At 36.0% G+C, this 17,792-nt stretch overlaps 1 protein-coding gene across 1 annotated transcript in view; it reads right to left on the bottom strand.

Moving 5' to 3' along the window:
- Window positions 1-17,792, bottom strand: part of LOC140141852 (uncharacterized) — a 625,910-nt gene that overhangs the window by 485,698 nt on the left and 122,420 nt on the right. The window contains exon 2 of the mRNA XM_072163721.1: window positions 12,041-12,116. The gene's annotated coding sequence lies outside the window, so the exon portion shown is untranslated. The remainder of the gene's footprint in view (window positions 1-12,040; window positions 12,117-17,792) is intronic.

Here is a 17,792-nt window from a genome sequence, read left to right as displayed (position 1 = left end):
AGCTAAAAATGAATGAATGAATAAATAAATAAATAAATAAATAAATAAATAAATAACTCATGTAAAAAAAAACTAAAATAATGAGAATAGAATTAAATAGATAAAATTCAAACGGGAAATCACAAGCTAAGCAGGAAATACGAAAAATGGGAATAAAATGTAGAAAAAGCCAAAACTAAAAGGAGAAATGTAAGAAATGGTAGATTTATAAAATAATGCATGGGAACGGGCTCAATAAATGAATAACATGGAAACGGAAATCACAAGCTAAGCAGCATGGGAACAAAATAGACCTATGCAAAAGAAACTGAAGAGAAAGAAAGGAGCTAAATGAATTTTAAAAAAGAAGAAAAAAAAAAGAAGACAAAAAAGGTACGGGTAGGCCTATTATACGGGTTATGGTTACAGTAACTAAATGAAACGGGAGCAAACTAAAGAGGGAAAGAAAGAAACTAATTGGGAAAATTAAGGGGAAAAAAAGAAGTTAAAATTAGAAACTAATCAGGAAAAATAAGAAAAATAAATAACAACTGAAGGAAACGGAAATCACAAGCTAAGCAGCTAATAAAAATGAAGCTATAAAGGGAAACGTATAAGAAAGAATAGATTTAGAAAATAATGGGAATGGGGTTAGGCCTAGATAGATAAATAACATGGAAACGGAAAATCACAAGCTAAATAGCATTTTGTTTTAATGGAAACAAACTAGGCCCGTGCAGAAGAAACTGAAAAGAAAATGGAAATGCAAGAAGGGACAGGTTTAGAAAAATAAAATTTACCTTTCAATGATTCTACCTTTTCATTAATTCCTCCTGTTTTAGTGATCGCTCCCATTTACTCATCTAGCGGGACTCAGCAAAGCGCTTGGTATCCCGCTAGTAATACAATAAAACAGGTGATTGGTATGAATGGTTGTGGAATCGAACTAGAAACCTGTCCCATCTGTCATCTTAGAACTGGCCCGCAACATGGCTGCCATTTTAATTGTTATATGTTCCAGTTGGTTTATTGCATAGGGTCTATTTTTACTCTGCATGCAAACAAACAATATGTTCAACATAATAATATATATTTTGGTCAGGTATAAATTAATAGTGAAAAATAGCTTAACCATTTTGTGTTTATGTACAAAATGATTATGCAACAGAAGCTATTTACAAACATGTTGGCTGATTATATAAAAATGAATTGTTGAATGGCTGTTTACACTCTCAAAATCAATTTTGCCTATAGGGCATTTTTGTTCCTGATCAGCATTATATATAAATATGATATAAATAGCATCAGAATCTAGTTTATCTAAATGCCACTTTAGTCCACTGACCTGACCCTAAGCATTTATTTAACTCTCTCCATGTCGGTATCGACTGCAGACGAAAAGTTTGAATTGTTTTTTAATTAAAAAATTTCAACAATTGTAAATTTTCATGACCATATTATTTGGAATCAGCATGAAAAATGCTTTAAAATGAGTACAAACAAGCCTGGTATTGGTTCACTGGTTCTTAAGATGGCTCTTGATATATTGAGAAAATATCTCAAAACTTGGGCTTTTTATGTTGAAGACTATAGCCATGCACTCAGCATTAAGATGACCATTCAGTCGGTTTCTTTAAGGTGGCCATAGGCTATGGTTTAGTGGGTCATTCCATCTAGTGAACCTCTTTCCTAAAGGATGATGAGACAGAATCCTAGCTGATAGTCCTATGAAGATGGTACATGGTATTCACAGCTGTAATTGTTGCAATCTATTAGATTCCAACTACTAAATGGATGCATATAGAGTTGTGTACAAAATTGGTGTTCAAAAACAAAAGGAGTGAATAGAGGTTAAAGACCACTAATAGGCCTGCATTAAAATCGCTGAAATTGATCAAGAAATAAAAAAAAAAAAGTACTTTTTAGAGTTTGATGCTTCAAAATGGTACATTTTCTCTCATTATATGACATTTTTGATGTAATAGTACCAAAATTCATACGCACAGCTTCGGTTTTTAGTAAATAGTCGCCTTATCATATTGTAACTTTCAGCTTCGAGGGCGCACTGTCATTTTAAGGTGTTTACAGTTCAGTGCGTTAAAACAAGAAAAGTCTCAGGTCAACCTATGTTGAATTTTTGATCATTTGGCATCTAAATCATATAGTTTCACCTGATATTGGTGGCATTGAACTGTGAGAGTTCTGAATATGAGAAAATTCCACCCGAAATTAGGCATTTTCCCATTAAAACCCGTGTAATACATAATTAGTGGTATTTAACCTATAGAAACACTGAATTCTATGGATCTGATATTCGTCATGGAGACTTTTCTAGCTATTTTTTGCTTACATTTCTCAATATTTAACTGTATTTGCCCTGGCAAGAAAACGTGCATCTTCTTCGACTACTAAGGTATGTTTTTTTTTTTTTTTGAGGTAGTAACGGGTTGGGGGGGGGGGACTTGTGGCATTAGTATTGGGTTTACGGCTGGTTTCTGTGATTTCAGGGCTTCTAAATTCAACAACCTTCGCTTGCCTGCGTATACATATAGAAAGCTTAATGATGATGAAAAATCAATGTTGATGATCATATAGACATGCCACTTTGTTAATTAGACCCACATGCACATTTTGTTGGTGATTTCCTTGCCCTAAATACATTACATAGGCCTATACGTGTAAATACAGTATAGGCCTAGGCTAGGCATTTTGCTTAAGCTTTACATGCATGTAAGGCCTATAGTCACGTGGAAGATAAAACCTAGTCTTTGTGTACACGTTGTCTATGGGCCTCTACAGCATCTTGTGTGGCCTCACTCTATCCTAACTCAAGCCGGAACCCTAACTTGATCTATAACTCTATTTTAAACCCATATCTAATTCTCGGACCTAGCCGTATCTCTATTCCTATCCATGAGCCTAGCCCTATAAAAACCCTATTCCTAATGCGAACCTGACCCTAATCAACAATTCTAACACTAAACAGCAAGCCTAAATCGGAACACTAACCCTAAATCAATCTTAATCTGATCTGATCATGCTAGGACAGGCTACAGATACGAATCTCCAGATATAGTCCTAGGTTGAAGCAAAAACAGCTAAACAGTCATCATACAGGGTGTCCGAAAATCATTGATATTTTACTCGTCATGCTGTTTTCCAGAAATTTTCTTGTTAAAACATGTCTTGCAAATGTCAATGTTTACATTCATGGCATTTTACCGAGATTTGAGCACCTTTTGTGCTTATATAGGTTAAAGACCACTAATAGGCCTGGGCGATACATTGAAATACGATGAGGAACTATTTGTTTTCATGGCATTCAAAAGACTGCATTAAAATCGCTGAAATTGATCAAGTTATATAGCCAAAAAGTACTTTTTAGAGTTTGATGCTTCAAATGGTACATTTTCTCTCATTATATGACATTTTGATGTAATAGTACCAAAATTCATACGCACAGCTTCGGTTTTTAGTAAATAGTCGCCTTATCATATTGTAACTTTCAGCTTCGAGGGCGCACTGTCATTTTAAGGTGTTTAATAGTTTGCCATAAAATTTGTATTATATAGCCAATTTCAAATCAAGTAATTTTGATTTTTTGAAATTGGCTATATTCAAAAAATCAAAATTACTTGATATCCCACAAAAAATACTGTGCAAACGTTGATATCTGATCCCTTAACCAGATTGTTTTTGTGGTGTGATATCATAAGGATCTATCTGGCATTGTCTAATTCTTTAATATTTTGGATGGTTTTTTTTCTAATCAATTTATTAGGATCATAATTTGATAAAACAAAAGAGTTAAAATTTGCTCTGAAGCAAAATAATTAGAGCACAAATATCTGCTATCTACTGAAGATAGCATACTTACTGAATAAGTAATGCACCAAAAAAAGCTGATATTATGGTTTATCAAAGTTGGAGATTGTTAGGGGTTAAGGTTGCTCGACTTAAAGCAAATAAAAAGATAAATTAAAATGATATTAGGGGCTCGGATAGTGCCGTTTTCACACATTTTTTATGGGACCTGAGAGCACATCAGACATATCGAATTGCATTTTGAATACAAGGAATGTCCTTCTGAATTTCTGATATCAAATAATTTTGATTTTTTTTTTAAATTTGCGATATAATACACATTTTATCATAGCCAAGTGAGTCACATTGGTACTCCAAATAATAGTATTGAACAGTCTCTACCCCTTCCCCAATGGACAGTGGTGGCATCAGGAATTGTTTTTTTTTTTGGGGGGGGCATGGGGAGCAAAGTTGAAATTTTCGTAATTTTGGTTTTTAAGGCTCACAAAGTCTTAAAAGTAAGTGGGGGAATTACAGGGAGGGGGCAAGAAAAATATTGGGGAAAAACCCCTTTCCCCCCTGTAGTGCTGCCACTGCCAATGGAAAGGGAATAAGTCCATCCTGGATCAAACTGAATCCTACTTCTTGGACTACAAACAACTAGTTTTGCATTTCATACCCGGAGGTTATTCCCTTGGTCACTTAAAGCCATGCAGTTGATGGCACATTGACCCAATGACCAACTACCTTATTGCCATGTGAATCAATATCCCAATATCCGGTAAATATAGCCTGTTGAATTTTTATTAAATTTATTTAATAAATGAAAGTGTAAGCATAAATTGCTAGTAGCAAAAAATGATCACTATGGGCAATTTCTGAAGCCTCAAGTTTGTCATATGGATATTGTCAAATACATGCGCTATAATCTATTGAACAATATAGATTTTGTTTTGCATTGTATCAGATTATAATGATCCATTCAAATCTATAGTATAAATTTCATTTGAATGAACACAGCTACCTACAGCATGAACGATTGTCTGCGTGTACTGTGTGATGAACACCTGTATGCGTCACGTGGAAGTGAATCCAACCCATGCCAAGTCACTCGTGATTGGTTAGTGTGTTCGTTATTGTATCCAAGGTTGTGCGTTTACATTGTATTTTAAAATACGCAACATATGAATGCAGTCGGATTTGCGTACAGCTGTTGGCAAATGAAATTTCTACTAAGTAATATAGCTGATTACCAAGAATACAAACAATTGGGGCTTCCCTTACATTGGGTAATGCAGATGGCAGATATTATGCCACCAGATAGGAATCTGGCCAAGGGATGAAATCAAAACTCGCCGACTCTGTCCGGTTGCTATTGTTCTAAACAATGGCAACCGGACGGAACCGCTGGTCGAGTTTTGATTTCATCCCCAAGTAATCTCAATATTACTGTCGGTTTTTCATGGGGAAAAGGGAAAAATCCTAAATTAGATTTTAATGAGTAGAAATTTGCCTGATTTTGGCTAAAATTTGGATTAGTCATGATTATTATGCAAGTCTACTACAGATATGGTGAAAGATCAAGTAATTTTAAATGATTTTAGGCACCTTGTTCTTCTGTTTCCTGTAAAGAAACTCTGTCTGATTTTACATAGAGAGTATGTGAGATCTGTGCATTACTAAGTCAGTCAAAGAGAAGTCAGGAGAATACACAGATGAACAAGAATATGCAAAAGTATATGAGATAATGTGATATGAGGCTTAACCTTACCCTTAATTCTAATCCTAACCCATGTCTGAAATGTTCACCCATTTAATGGTACTTTAACATCATAGGTGTAGATCCCAGGGGGGTGGGGGATAAACCCCCCCAATATTTTGCCAGGGGGATGGTCCATACAATCACCCCCCCCCATCCAATTTTGACGCCTGTATGTGGGTTTCTGACCAAATTGACCTCATATTTGGCCATTTTAGCCCCAAAAGTGCAAATTTGTCCAACTTCGCGCGAATTTATTCCACTTTTGCACCATGCTTCAACAGTTAAGTTTAATAATGGCTAAATTTGTCCATAACCTTATTCTGTCGCAAAAAGGTGCTGGATTCACTATACTTGAAGACATTTTTTACAACTCCATCCCCCCAATGTCAAAAAGAAATCTATGCCACTGTTTAACATGCCTTCTTTCCTATATGCTATCTTCAGTAGATAGCAGATTAGCTACACATTAATTCTGCTTGAAACCAAATTTTAACAAGTTTTCTTCCTTGAATTATGCTACAAGTAAGCCAAAAATATTATTGTATTGGAGTAATGGGCCATTGCAAAATAAAGTATGGCTCGTGATTTTTATTCCCCTTTCCACATCCCGTACTATATTGAATATAATAATGTATACTTGATCTTGATGTCAAATAATTCACAAAATTACAAAACATCGCTATCTGAGCCATTAAGGTTTGTCTCTTTACTCCTTTCCAACAAGGGATACATAAACCCAACAATAATAAAGTGTGTTATTTCTTCACATCAAAGTAGATCTTTTTCTATGTAAGTGGCACATTATAAAAATGTTAGCTAGAATTTTTCCATCAATTTTTCCCTGAACTTGCCAAACTAAAGCTATTAAAACTAGAACTAGCTAGAACACTTAATGTAACCCTCATATTTGGCACTTTATAAGTTATTCTAATAGTTAATTGTTATAAATTCAGGGAAAACATTTTGACATTGTATTATACAAGACTGTTAAAGCATTAAATTACCATGACACAATATACAAATGTGCCAGGGAAATACACAAACGCACCAGAAAAGGATATAGCATGCTCAAAATTAACTTTATTGTGCAAATTGTTTTGTAGCTGTGTCTTTTGTTAAATATCAAATTTGCTGGGTTAACACCAATGGACATCAAATGGATGGAGGTTTTGGCACTGGCACTGTTGTGTATAAACATACTATTTGTGTGATGTTGCTACCTTAAGCAGTCAAGATTAATAGGTAAATTTTCACGGGAAAATTTTCTGGACAAGTGACCAATGCGTATCAATGTGAGTGTAACCTCGAGCCTGATCTCTGACCCCTGGCGGTGACCTCGCTATTTAAGTCTTAGTTATTTTGAATTGTAATAGTATTTTTGGGCGCAGTTTCGATAGAAATTCGTGCATTGCAAAATTATTGAAAATTATGCAATCTTAATTTCTTCACAATATCATCAAAACGTAATTTCAAAAAATATTTACCTACGGAAAAAAATACTTATTTACGGAAACTCTTGTTATAACTTTATTAACTTCTGACAAGTAACTTATTTTGCATCCAAGGAGAAATTCTTCCTATTCTAATACATTGGAAGACCACCCGCTGTGCTCGGAGTCACATTCCATAATGCTAATATGTCTGCACCCATGAGTGTCACGTGTCCAGAAAATTTTCCCGTGAAAATTTTCCTATTAATCTTGACTGTCAAGTTGTAACAGATTTAATCAGCACCTTCTTGAGCCTAAATCATGGCATTTGGTAACAGCCTATAATACTTGTTAGCATGGCAAATGCAACAGAATAGAATATGGAAGTTACATGCAGAATTAATCAAAGAAATCGTTTGTTTCCAGACCTGAAATTATCAAAATGCAAATATTTGCACTTTTAGAACAAGCATGATTTGAGTGCCAATTGCAACAGCAATTTAATAAAGATTCATTAAATTCAGCTTCATTACGGTTAAGTTTGATATATATTATGAATCAGTATTTTGCGACTTAGTGAAACTATCCTAAATCAGTGTTTTTTACCTACTTTTTAACCCCTTAACAGTGGTATTTACATGTCTGGTTGTAAAAAAACACAGTATCAATGTTTTTGATCATGTATCCATGTGCATTTTTCAGTTCTCCCATCAGAAGCACCCATGGGCTATGATTAATTGACTGTTATTTTAATTGATCAATTCAGGCAGCAGTTATCAATGCAAAATATTTTGAACAGAGGCATTAAAAATAAGCCATTGTAATGATTACAATCGTTTCTAATAACTCACAGATGCGGCCCATTTACTTATAGTCATTTGGTATTGAATCTGCATATGTGTGAATTAGTGTCCCAAATTTGTAATTTTCTCAGAATCTGAATTGCATTATGAATTTTCAAAATTAGTACATTTAAAGGCATTATAATAATCCCTTTGAAAGTGTAAAATATTTGTAATAAGTTTACAGAATTCTCATTATGGTTTTGGGTGGGGCAGTGTACACGATTATAGAATATTTTATGTGTGTGCACAGATTATAGAAGATAATCTATGTGTGTGCACAGATTATTGAAGATAATCTATGTGTGTGCACAGATTAGGCAAAAAAAAAAAGGTTTGTCTCAAAGCTTGCGCACGCATTTGTAAAATCGCGTGATTTGAAAAAAAAATGCACAATTTTTTTTATTTCAAAAGAATTTTTTTTAATAGTTTTTTCCGGAAAAATTCAGCAAATATCAGACTTTTTTTCCTCAAAATACCAAGTCAGGAATAAAAAAAAACACTCGTGAGCTTTGAGACAAACCTTTTTTTTGCCTTATAGAAGATAATCTATGTGTGTGCACAGATTCTAGAAGATAATAGGGGTGAGGGGGTGTGTATGTACAGATTACAGATTATAGAAGATTTGATGTGTATTATAGAAGATAATCTATGTGTGCACACAGATTACAGAAGATTATCTATGTGTGCACACAGATTATTGAAGATAATCTATGTGTGTGCACAGATTCTAGATAATCTGTGTGTGCACAGATTATAGACGATTTGGTGTGTGTACACAGATTCTAGAAGATAATCTATGTGTGTACACAGATTCTAGAAGATAATCTATGTGTGTACACAGATTATAGACAATAATATGTGTGTGTGTTCACATATTACTGCACATAATTGGGGTGGGGGTGTGTGCACAGATTAGTTGTTTGATTGTTCTCATCCGACCGACCCTAATCTGACAAATCTGGAAAAAACTTTGTATTTTTATTTTACTGTACAAAAGAATACTGACTCTAATTTTGGAAATTTCAGAAAAAAGTTTTTTTCTTTCAAAATTTTTGACAACCTGAAAAGTTTTTTTTAACAGTTTCTTCACACTTCTAAACTTCTAAAGTGGTATGCAGTAGAGAAATAGCCCAATTCACATCTATAACTGTTTATGAAGCTAATTAAAGGCATACAGTCATGTTTTGGCTATGACCTTTAAATAATTATTTTAAAAAAAAGGGGGGGGGGCAGCTCTGAAATATCAACCCTATCCCTTCTAGGGGATATGGACAATCAAACACTTTTTTCTGGCCTTATAGAAGATAATCTATGGGTGGGTGTGGGTGGGGTGTGTGTGTGTGTGTGATTTGACAGAAAGTAAAGAATGGAAGTGCTGATAACATTAAATTCAATTACCTGCAGATTTTGTCAGCACACAAGTTATATTTCTTATATTTTTATTTGATTTTTAGATTCATCAAATAACTGATAGAGCATTTAACCATAACCATATCAAAAGCCACAAAAACCTATAGCAGCAATAAACTGTGCACAGGGCATGGAAAGCTTGGCTGGCCAGGGTAATCATCCGTGATGGAAAGGTATGGCCCCGGGGTATGGCCATCCAGGTATCTTGCACCTGAGGGGTTGGAGGTTCACAACAGCACCCGAGACAATGAAAATTCTCATCATTTTCTTCCTTCCACTCCGCCAAAAAGCCTCTGCAGAGGGTTATTGGAAATTCTTAAACACTTGAGAACGTTCCTGCAATCTTATTGGTTCTTACCCAGCTTTACCCGTGTGATATGACACAATATCACACGGGTCAGCACGTGTGCATCAACGCGATACGCGTACTCGCTATTTGGACCAATCGGAGGCGCACAGCAACAACGAGACTGATTGATTTTAAGCCCTAGGTAATTCCTTGCAAAATGTAGGTTTAATTTGATTAAAATTTGTACGATATTTTTATTTGAATTGAAGTGTTTAAGAATGAGAATAAAGGTATTGTTTTTTAGTCGCTGTCGTGCATCTATCGTCTCATATAACACGGGCGACATCATTATTTTTTGGCGTGAAACAACTCGGCCGCTCGTTGTTTTACTTAAAATAATGATGTCGCCGTGTTATATGAGACGATAGATGCACTCAGGGCTAAAACAATACCTTTATTCTCTAAGTTATACATAGAGACCAAAGCTTTCTGTTTTACCGGTAAAGAAAACAGAATTAAGTGTTTTGGTGGAAAACCAATTTATGTCACAACTTCTTGGAGAAGACTTTGACAGACTAATTAATGTCATTTTAAGCTTTTTTTTGCTTTGCCTTTTACACTCCAAATTTATGCTAACAATAATGGTCTTTCTATGTTGAGGGTGTAATTTTGCAATTTGAAAACCAGCAAATACCCCCTTCCCAGTCAGAACTCTTGCCCCCAGTAAAAACCCAAAATTACGGAAAATGTCCACTTTTTGCAGCAATCTTGCACAAAATTTGTTGATTATCCCCCCCCCCCCGAAAAAAATTCCTGGCACCGCCACTGTTGAAAACTGGTCAATTGCCTTTTAGAAAAAACAGAAACTTTGGGTCTCTAGTTATTCTGTATAGTGGAAATTTGTGTGTGGTTATTATTTTTGCGCTTTTCGCAGTATAATTTCAGAACCGCAAATATAAAAGCCTGCTAAAATTATATTTTACTCATAGGAATTAACGTGTAACTGTTTGTAATCACAAATACATGCTAGAAACCGCAAAACTGCTCCAAACAGACAAATCCCAACAAATTAATACTGTGAAAATATCTTTACAATAGCGGTTCAACAAAGTATGATATTCACTCACAGCTACATTTGAAGAAGTCAGGATGACAATCAGTAAGCTTAGGTGTATTTACAAATAAGTATTTATAAATACACACATGATCACCTGTGGGTTGCCATAACAGCTTTAAACAGGAAGTCTGGAAGTGACCATTTTTCCATCAGCAAATACTTTCAAAATGTTGTTTTTGATTAACATATCAAAATTCAGAAACTCCCATTGTGTAATAATTTAGCTATTTAAGTAATATTAACTGACATCCATGGGTCTTGTGCATATTTTATAAATACATAATGAAAAGGATCGCCAAAGGTGCATATGGGCTCCCTTGACATAACTGGAATTTCAAACACAAACTAAAAGTTGCCAGTCTCCTGGTAAAGGTCAAAGTTGTGACCGAAAATTTGAGGTACAGTCTTAATATTGTGTTGAGATCATAGGTTTAAATCATTAATTACAAACTAAAAGTGCCCTCCCGTAACAATCCCACCAACAAATAAGGGCATGGTCCCTTAATTCTTGATGGGATTTTCAGAGGTGGGAACTCTCTATTTGTATGTGAAAGTATCGCCATTTCCATTCAAACTACACATTAAATATTGATATGATTGCTTCTTAAAATATTAATTTCAGAACTTGGGCTTCAGCATTTGAAGCTGTAATTTTCTTACAGAAAGCGACAGAAAGCAGCCATCCCACTTTCAGCATTTGAAGGTGTAATTTTCTTACAGAATGCAGCCATCCCACTTTCCCCCTCTTTACCCAACACACAAGCACTGTCTCAAGAGTCTTAAATGCATTAATTTCATCTCTTTTGATGATTATTTGCAAATCCATCTTATCAGTGAGACGAGAAAAATCAAAGCCCTGGAATCAAAGGAACAATGATGAATCAAGATACATCAATTGCAGCGCTCCTTAACCTAAACATTAGCTCTATGCAGACAATTAGCGAATTAGGATCCAAAATGGTCTCATTTCCAGGGGGCACACTTCAATAAACTCCATCTCCATTCAACAATGATAGCTTAAAAAGTGACCCTATGCATGTGGCAAATGAGTTTTTGTACCCAATGCATACAAGGTAATTCTAAATGAGCACAACAACATATTGTGATTAAACAGGCCCATAGCAAAGACGATGAGAATCTTCTCTGCTCGTAGCCAGGAGTGTTGCATGTGGGAGGATGCACATTTTTCAAATGCAGACCTTTTCAAAAGAAATCTTCATTCCGGTCAAAAACATACCTTTACCCCTCTACAATTGATTTTGGATCCGATATTGTAGGCAAATTTCACACTAAAAGTTCATGATTTGGGGTATTTACCTAAAATTTTGAAAATTTGTGCATAATTTTGCTATGAATTTTTGCAATTATCAAAATGGGCATGTATTGTAAGTGATGAAGTCTTACCTTAATTCCCGGGCCTTAATTGCACCACGTCACAGGAGAAATAAATAGTCCTAGTAATCCATCCAGTCATAAATATCTGAAAGATACAGAGAAAACAGAACAAAAATATGTAAAAGGATGACAACGATATATATGGTATGCTAAACTTGACAAAAGAAATGGGTTTTGCGAAAGATTGAGTCTATTCTTAGCATTTTGTTTAAGTTGCTGCAATTGTAAAAACATTGCAAGAGTTGAGAACCAGAAAGCCTTAACTCACAATGACATGCTCCCACAAAAAATAGAATAAAACTTAATGTTAAATTGACCATTTTCTAACACTCTACATATCACTGGGACAATATTTTCCAGGGGGAGGGCACTCACTAAAAATGGGTGACGGGATGTGCGGCCACATTGACCCCCATTTTTCAACTACCTCTCATGCAATGACCCCCTTTTTTCTTTTACTGAACTCCCTCTCACCAATGACCCTCTTGTTTTGTTTACCTGTCACCAAAACATTCCCTTTTTCAATTTTTTTTTTTTTCTTCAAATTTTGATGAATTTTTGAAAATTTTGTATCAACCTTTATATTTTGACCCACAATTTTCCCCAGTCTCACTGAATGACCACCTTTTTTGGTAAGATTTTCCCCAGTCTCATGGAAAGACCCCCTTTTTGGGGGCCTTCTCACTGAAAGACCCCCCTTTTTCGGTGTCTAGGCTCTCACCGAAAGACCTCTAGTTTCCAACTGCTGTCCGCACATCCCTGTCACTTCCAAAGTCGAGTGCCCTCCCCGGGAATAATATTGAATAACTAGAGTTTTTGCCCCCTAATTGCCCAGTCTGATTAGCCTGTGTATAAAAAGTAAGCCTGTACTCTGTATAATATCATGCACTATACTCGCCCAGGAACTTGCTGTCAATTTGTTAACTCGCCTACAGGACTTTTGTATATTTTCATTCCGATCAACACTGCAGGGGGTAACAGTAACTCACTTTTTGAAATTACTTTCCTTTAAGTCAACTATTTTTAACTCGTCTTTTACTTGTTCCTATCGGGGTTCCAGTTCCTATCTGCAAGCAGCATATAACAGCCTCAGGTTTCTGAATATAACTTTTATTGTGTCTAAAACTTTGTTGACACCCTGTACATCTTAATTTATCACTAGTCTGTGTTCTTGCTTAGCAATATCCAGAACCTAGCTGTAGTCTGCCACCAGCAGACATTCAGCCCCTGAGGACAGCACCTATCTGACATTGAAATATATTAGATAGTTATATTTAGATATTTAACTATCATTCAATATGAAATCAGTCAAGTTTACTATAAATGCTCATTAAACTTCAATTTATCCAATCCTAAGAGATTTGCATGAAATTGGTAACCAAAAACCAGGTTCTGCCAGGGCACCTGTGGTCAACCAGCAGGTGAGTTTTGACACCATCCCTTAGCATCTTCTATCACATTAGTCATCTTTACACAGACTACCACAGACGAATTACAAACAGTCGTAGTCCCCATGATTTTATTTTGAAGGCTGTGAATTCTTACGTTCGATCATGCATGTTAAACAATCGCGCCAGCATTGCGTGCCCTTGCGTATATGCGAAAGAGCGTTGCTTGTCTTTGAGCTACTTGTAACCCATTGTTGTCACTACGAGTCCTAAATGAGTCATTCCGATGAACATGGGAACTCAAGAAACCAGCTCACCCACAAACACACACAGATACCCTGCCGATAGTTTCTTTGTGGTGAAAAGGAGCAGCAACCCACTTGGTACCCAGATATTTTTGAGCACCGTGTGAAACAGCAATGCATAGCACTATTTTTGGGGTATGTTGCTTCGTGCTCGGTCCAGCCCTTTGCTTGTTTAATAGTCCGGGAGGGGGCTACAGACTGTGGTAAGATCAGCTCTACTTTCGCATTTCAAGCTCTATTGCTGTAGCACCCTATCCAGAGAGAAGTTGCATCAGCAACCTTATTGCAGTTGTGAATTATACAATCCATTCAGAAACTTACATGCTATGTTTAAGACATCATGATGGAACTCATACTCAAGACAATTATTAGCCATCTACTGTCCATGCAGTACAACAACAAAATGTAATTAGGCCTATATAATCATTTTCACTCTCAACACTCACCCAGCAACCTGCAGCTGTATTCTGCAACCAACAAAAATCCACCATCTAGACAAAAAGATTCCACCCGTCATGTACATCTAATGTAAGGGAACAGTTCCACTTGCACACACATACTCATATTGAATACACATGCATACCATCGCATACACTATGCTGGCCCAGTTTCCTAAATCATGAGTTATAGATCTGCATGTGTTCAGAAATCGAGGGTAATCATAGAACTTTGTCCATAGATTACTGCAATTGTTGTTGCATCCAGGGTCCTATTCTAGACCGTGGCCTTCTGTAAGTAAACATTGCAATAGCTGCACATTGTCAATGTCAATGACAGACAGATAGTCAACCTTTTCAGTGCTGAATATCTCTCAGTATTTACCCTTTGCACGGCTATGCCATCTAACCATCTTGCTACCAAAACAAGGTTTTCCCTGCAAACGCATCCGCAAAAAGTGCATTTTTGTTTATCGCCTTTTTCTAGCAACTCACCAGAAGGCTTTTGCAAAGCGTATGCGGCAATTAAAGCATGCGTTTGACAGGAATACGCACAAGCAACAATTCATGTACTTTGCGAGTAGAATCTCATTTTGAGATGACCGTGCAATCAGCGAATAGCTAGCTTCTTCCATCACAAACAGGAAAAAGTGAGATTCTTCATTTCTATCTTTCTTTTCAAATCTTCCTTTTTTTGTTTTTAAACAATTTTCTTACTTCATTCAAGTAAAATTTGAATTACATGCAGCTTATTTTCATGAGCCAAGAATTTGGTGAAGTCAATTATTTTTGTCACTAACAAGTAACATATCTGTCAGGAATGGGGAATAGCAATACTACAGAATGAGTCAAAATGCATCCAAATTCCTCTGAATGGATCAGAATATTAGAAATAGTTCTGAACTTTCAATCTACCTAATTTACCCCACCCCACCCGAGATAGATAATAATTGCACAGTCCCTTCACCTGGTTATCCTGTATTTTTTACTTGCACCACCGATTAAGTGTCCAACTGAATCAAATGTGATGCGATCAAGCAAAATCAGTTGCAACTAAGAAATATTATATTTTCAGTTTCTTATAGGATAGTTAAACGCATTTACAAAGCTGCATTTTGCAGAAAACTCCATTGAAATAGAACAACCAGTTCAAAAGATAATGAGCAATTAAAGAGTTTCCAAAACAACAGGAAACAAAAGGAAATTTCCTTTGTTTGGCTAAATCTCAAAATCAATATTTCCGAGTTCCGACTGATATTGCTTGATCGCATCACAAATGTAAAAATGTGTCTATTCCTCATACAATTTTAAACCTCATTATGTCCACGCATCTTGATACCCCATTCACCCAATTTCAGTATATTAACGACACATCGGGAATTATAAAGAAAAGACCCCCAAAACTTATTTATTCAAACCCATTTCTAACATATTCCGTTCCATTCAGATGCATTTGCAACTCATTTTGAGCCCATTCTGTTACAGTCATTCCCATCAGGGATTAATAAGCAGGTAGCAGATCCATTTCCTGAAAATCACTCTGGCACTTGGACCATACCGAGCCCTTGCCACGTAGCATTTATGGGGGCTCGTACGGGAAATGGTTAGAGAGATATCACCCCCTTTAAAGAGGAACCAATACACCTGGAAATGTAACATATTTATGTCCATTTAATCCAGTAGCATTACATTGATGGGAGGTGTGTGCAAAAACAAGCATATAGCACTGTTTCGTAGGCCCATGCCTGCAGGACACTTAACAATATGGACATCTTAGACCCTGTACGCACTTTTATTCCTTCGACAAAGATTAAAATTGCTTCGTTCAACGAAGCTAAAAAGGTTGTTTTGACGAAGGAATACTTCATTCGCCAAAGTTAATTTTGTAATGTGTACACTCACTTCGTTCGACGAAGGAAAGTGATCATGTGATAAGTGACCTTCACCAGCTTTAATAATAGCCGGGCATTGATAGCTTCATTCGAGCTTTGTTCATTTTCATGAAATGTGTACAGTGCAATGCCTTTGTTCGATCTTCGTTCAGCTTAATGTGTACGCATGCTTAATTAGTTAATCAAGATTAACTTATCTTCATCGAATGAAGAAATTTTCTAATGTGAACAGGGTCTTACACTTCTGGATCCATTATAGTTTCAAAAGTTTTAGGATCCTAAATTTGTCAGTGGGATTCATTTCACTTTCTCGCCTCCAAGTTCACAGGAGAGAATTTGATACCCATATAATGTTAGCATGATATAAGTAGTAAGTTATTAAAGAAACATGAACTCCTCATGAAATAGAGAACTTCAAAGTTTTGATACTCTATCTCCCCTAAAAGTTTTGATTATTATTTTTTATTTCAAGTTAGTAACATTATAGCCTCTTCACTTTTCATTTATACATAAAAACGGAGTAGTAACTTTAACAAGCTACAAGCAAATCATCTTACGCATCTCATATACCATCGTATCTCAAAAGGCTACCTTATGCAATTTTGATTATCTTTGCTGTATTTCATATTGTTGTTTTATATTTCATCATGCTTCTTTCTTTATGAATGGACATGGAATTGTAATATTGTGATATTAGTATTACCTCAAAATTAATATATCAAGCTAATTTTACGGTGTATCTCATCGCAATTAGATAAAACAATCACACAGTGGCAGCACCATGGGGAATGGGGGGCCAATTTAGTGGCGTAGCATGGGTCACCACATGGGGGGCACCGACCATGATTGGGGGGCACCACCGAGTCTGATTGGGGCACAAGCCATTTTTGGCATTTTTCCTATGGGATTTTTAAAAATTTCAGATCGATTGAGGCACAGGCCCCGTGCCCTTATGACGCTATGGCACTGGGCAAATTCCCCTGTCAGAACTATTGCCCTCCCAGTTTGCCCCAGTAAACACCCCAAAATTGTTGCCCCCATGCCCTCCCCCCTCCTTGCATTGCCACTGCAATCACACATGGCAGCCTTTTGAGATACGACAGTATTTCATGCAGACGACAAAATTTCATTTCATTTTGGCTGATCAAACACACATGTACGCTGAATGTATCCTCAAGCCTCCCCAACATTAGTAGCATGATGCTATGAAATATCACCAATCAAAAGACCTAAATATAGAAAAAAGTCAACATGGGAAATTAGATCTAGTTTAACAAGACTGCACCACAAGCGAAACATGACTGATGCTGCCTTTAGGTATCACAAAGTATTTTAAGAAGGAATATGTAAATAGGCTAATGTTTGAAATTGGTCTTCCCTTCAGTGTAATTCCTAAAACGAAAACTGTCTGTTGTAAGAAAACAAAATGTCATTGTGTTACATGTTCCTGAAGTACTTGAGCAAGATATTGTAAAATATTGAGTCAAAATGTTCTACAAAAGGAATAATGTAACTTGAACTATGAATACAAAAGAATATGAAATGATCATTACGTTTCACTACCTGGAGAGAATTGATCAAAAATTGAATTCCCTCCCAAGGTTCGTATCTGTCAATGAGTTGACCAGATCACATTGACCAGATCACAAGGATGTTATTATAACTAGAGGCAGTATATAACACAAATGGGTCAATGAGTTACATAAATATGACCTTGTGTGGTATTTGGTTCCCAGGAA

Source organism: Amphiura filiformis, chromosome 20 (assembly GCF_039555335.1).
Source record: "Amphiura filiformis chromosome 20, Afil_fr2py, whole genome shotgun sequence".
Classification (NCBI taxonomy): Eukaryota; Metazoa; Echinodermata; class Ophiuroidea; order Amphilepidida; family Amphiuridae; genus Amphiura; species Amphiura filiformis.
The sequence above is the reverse complement of the archived record's forward strand: the minus strand, read 5'-3'. Positions and strand labels throughout refer to the sequence as shown.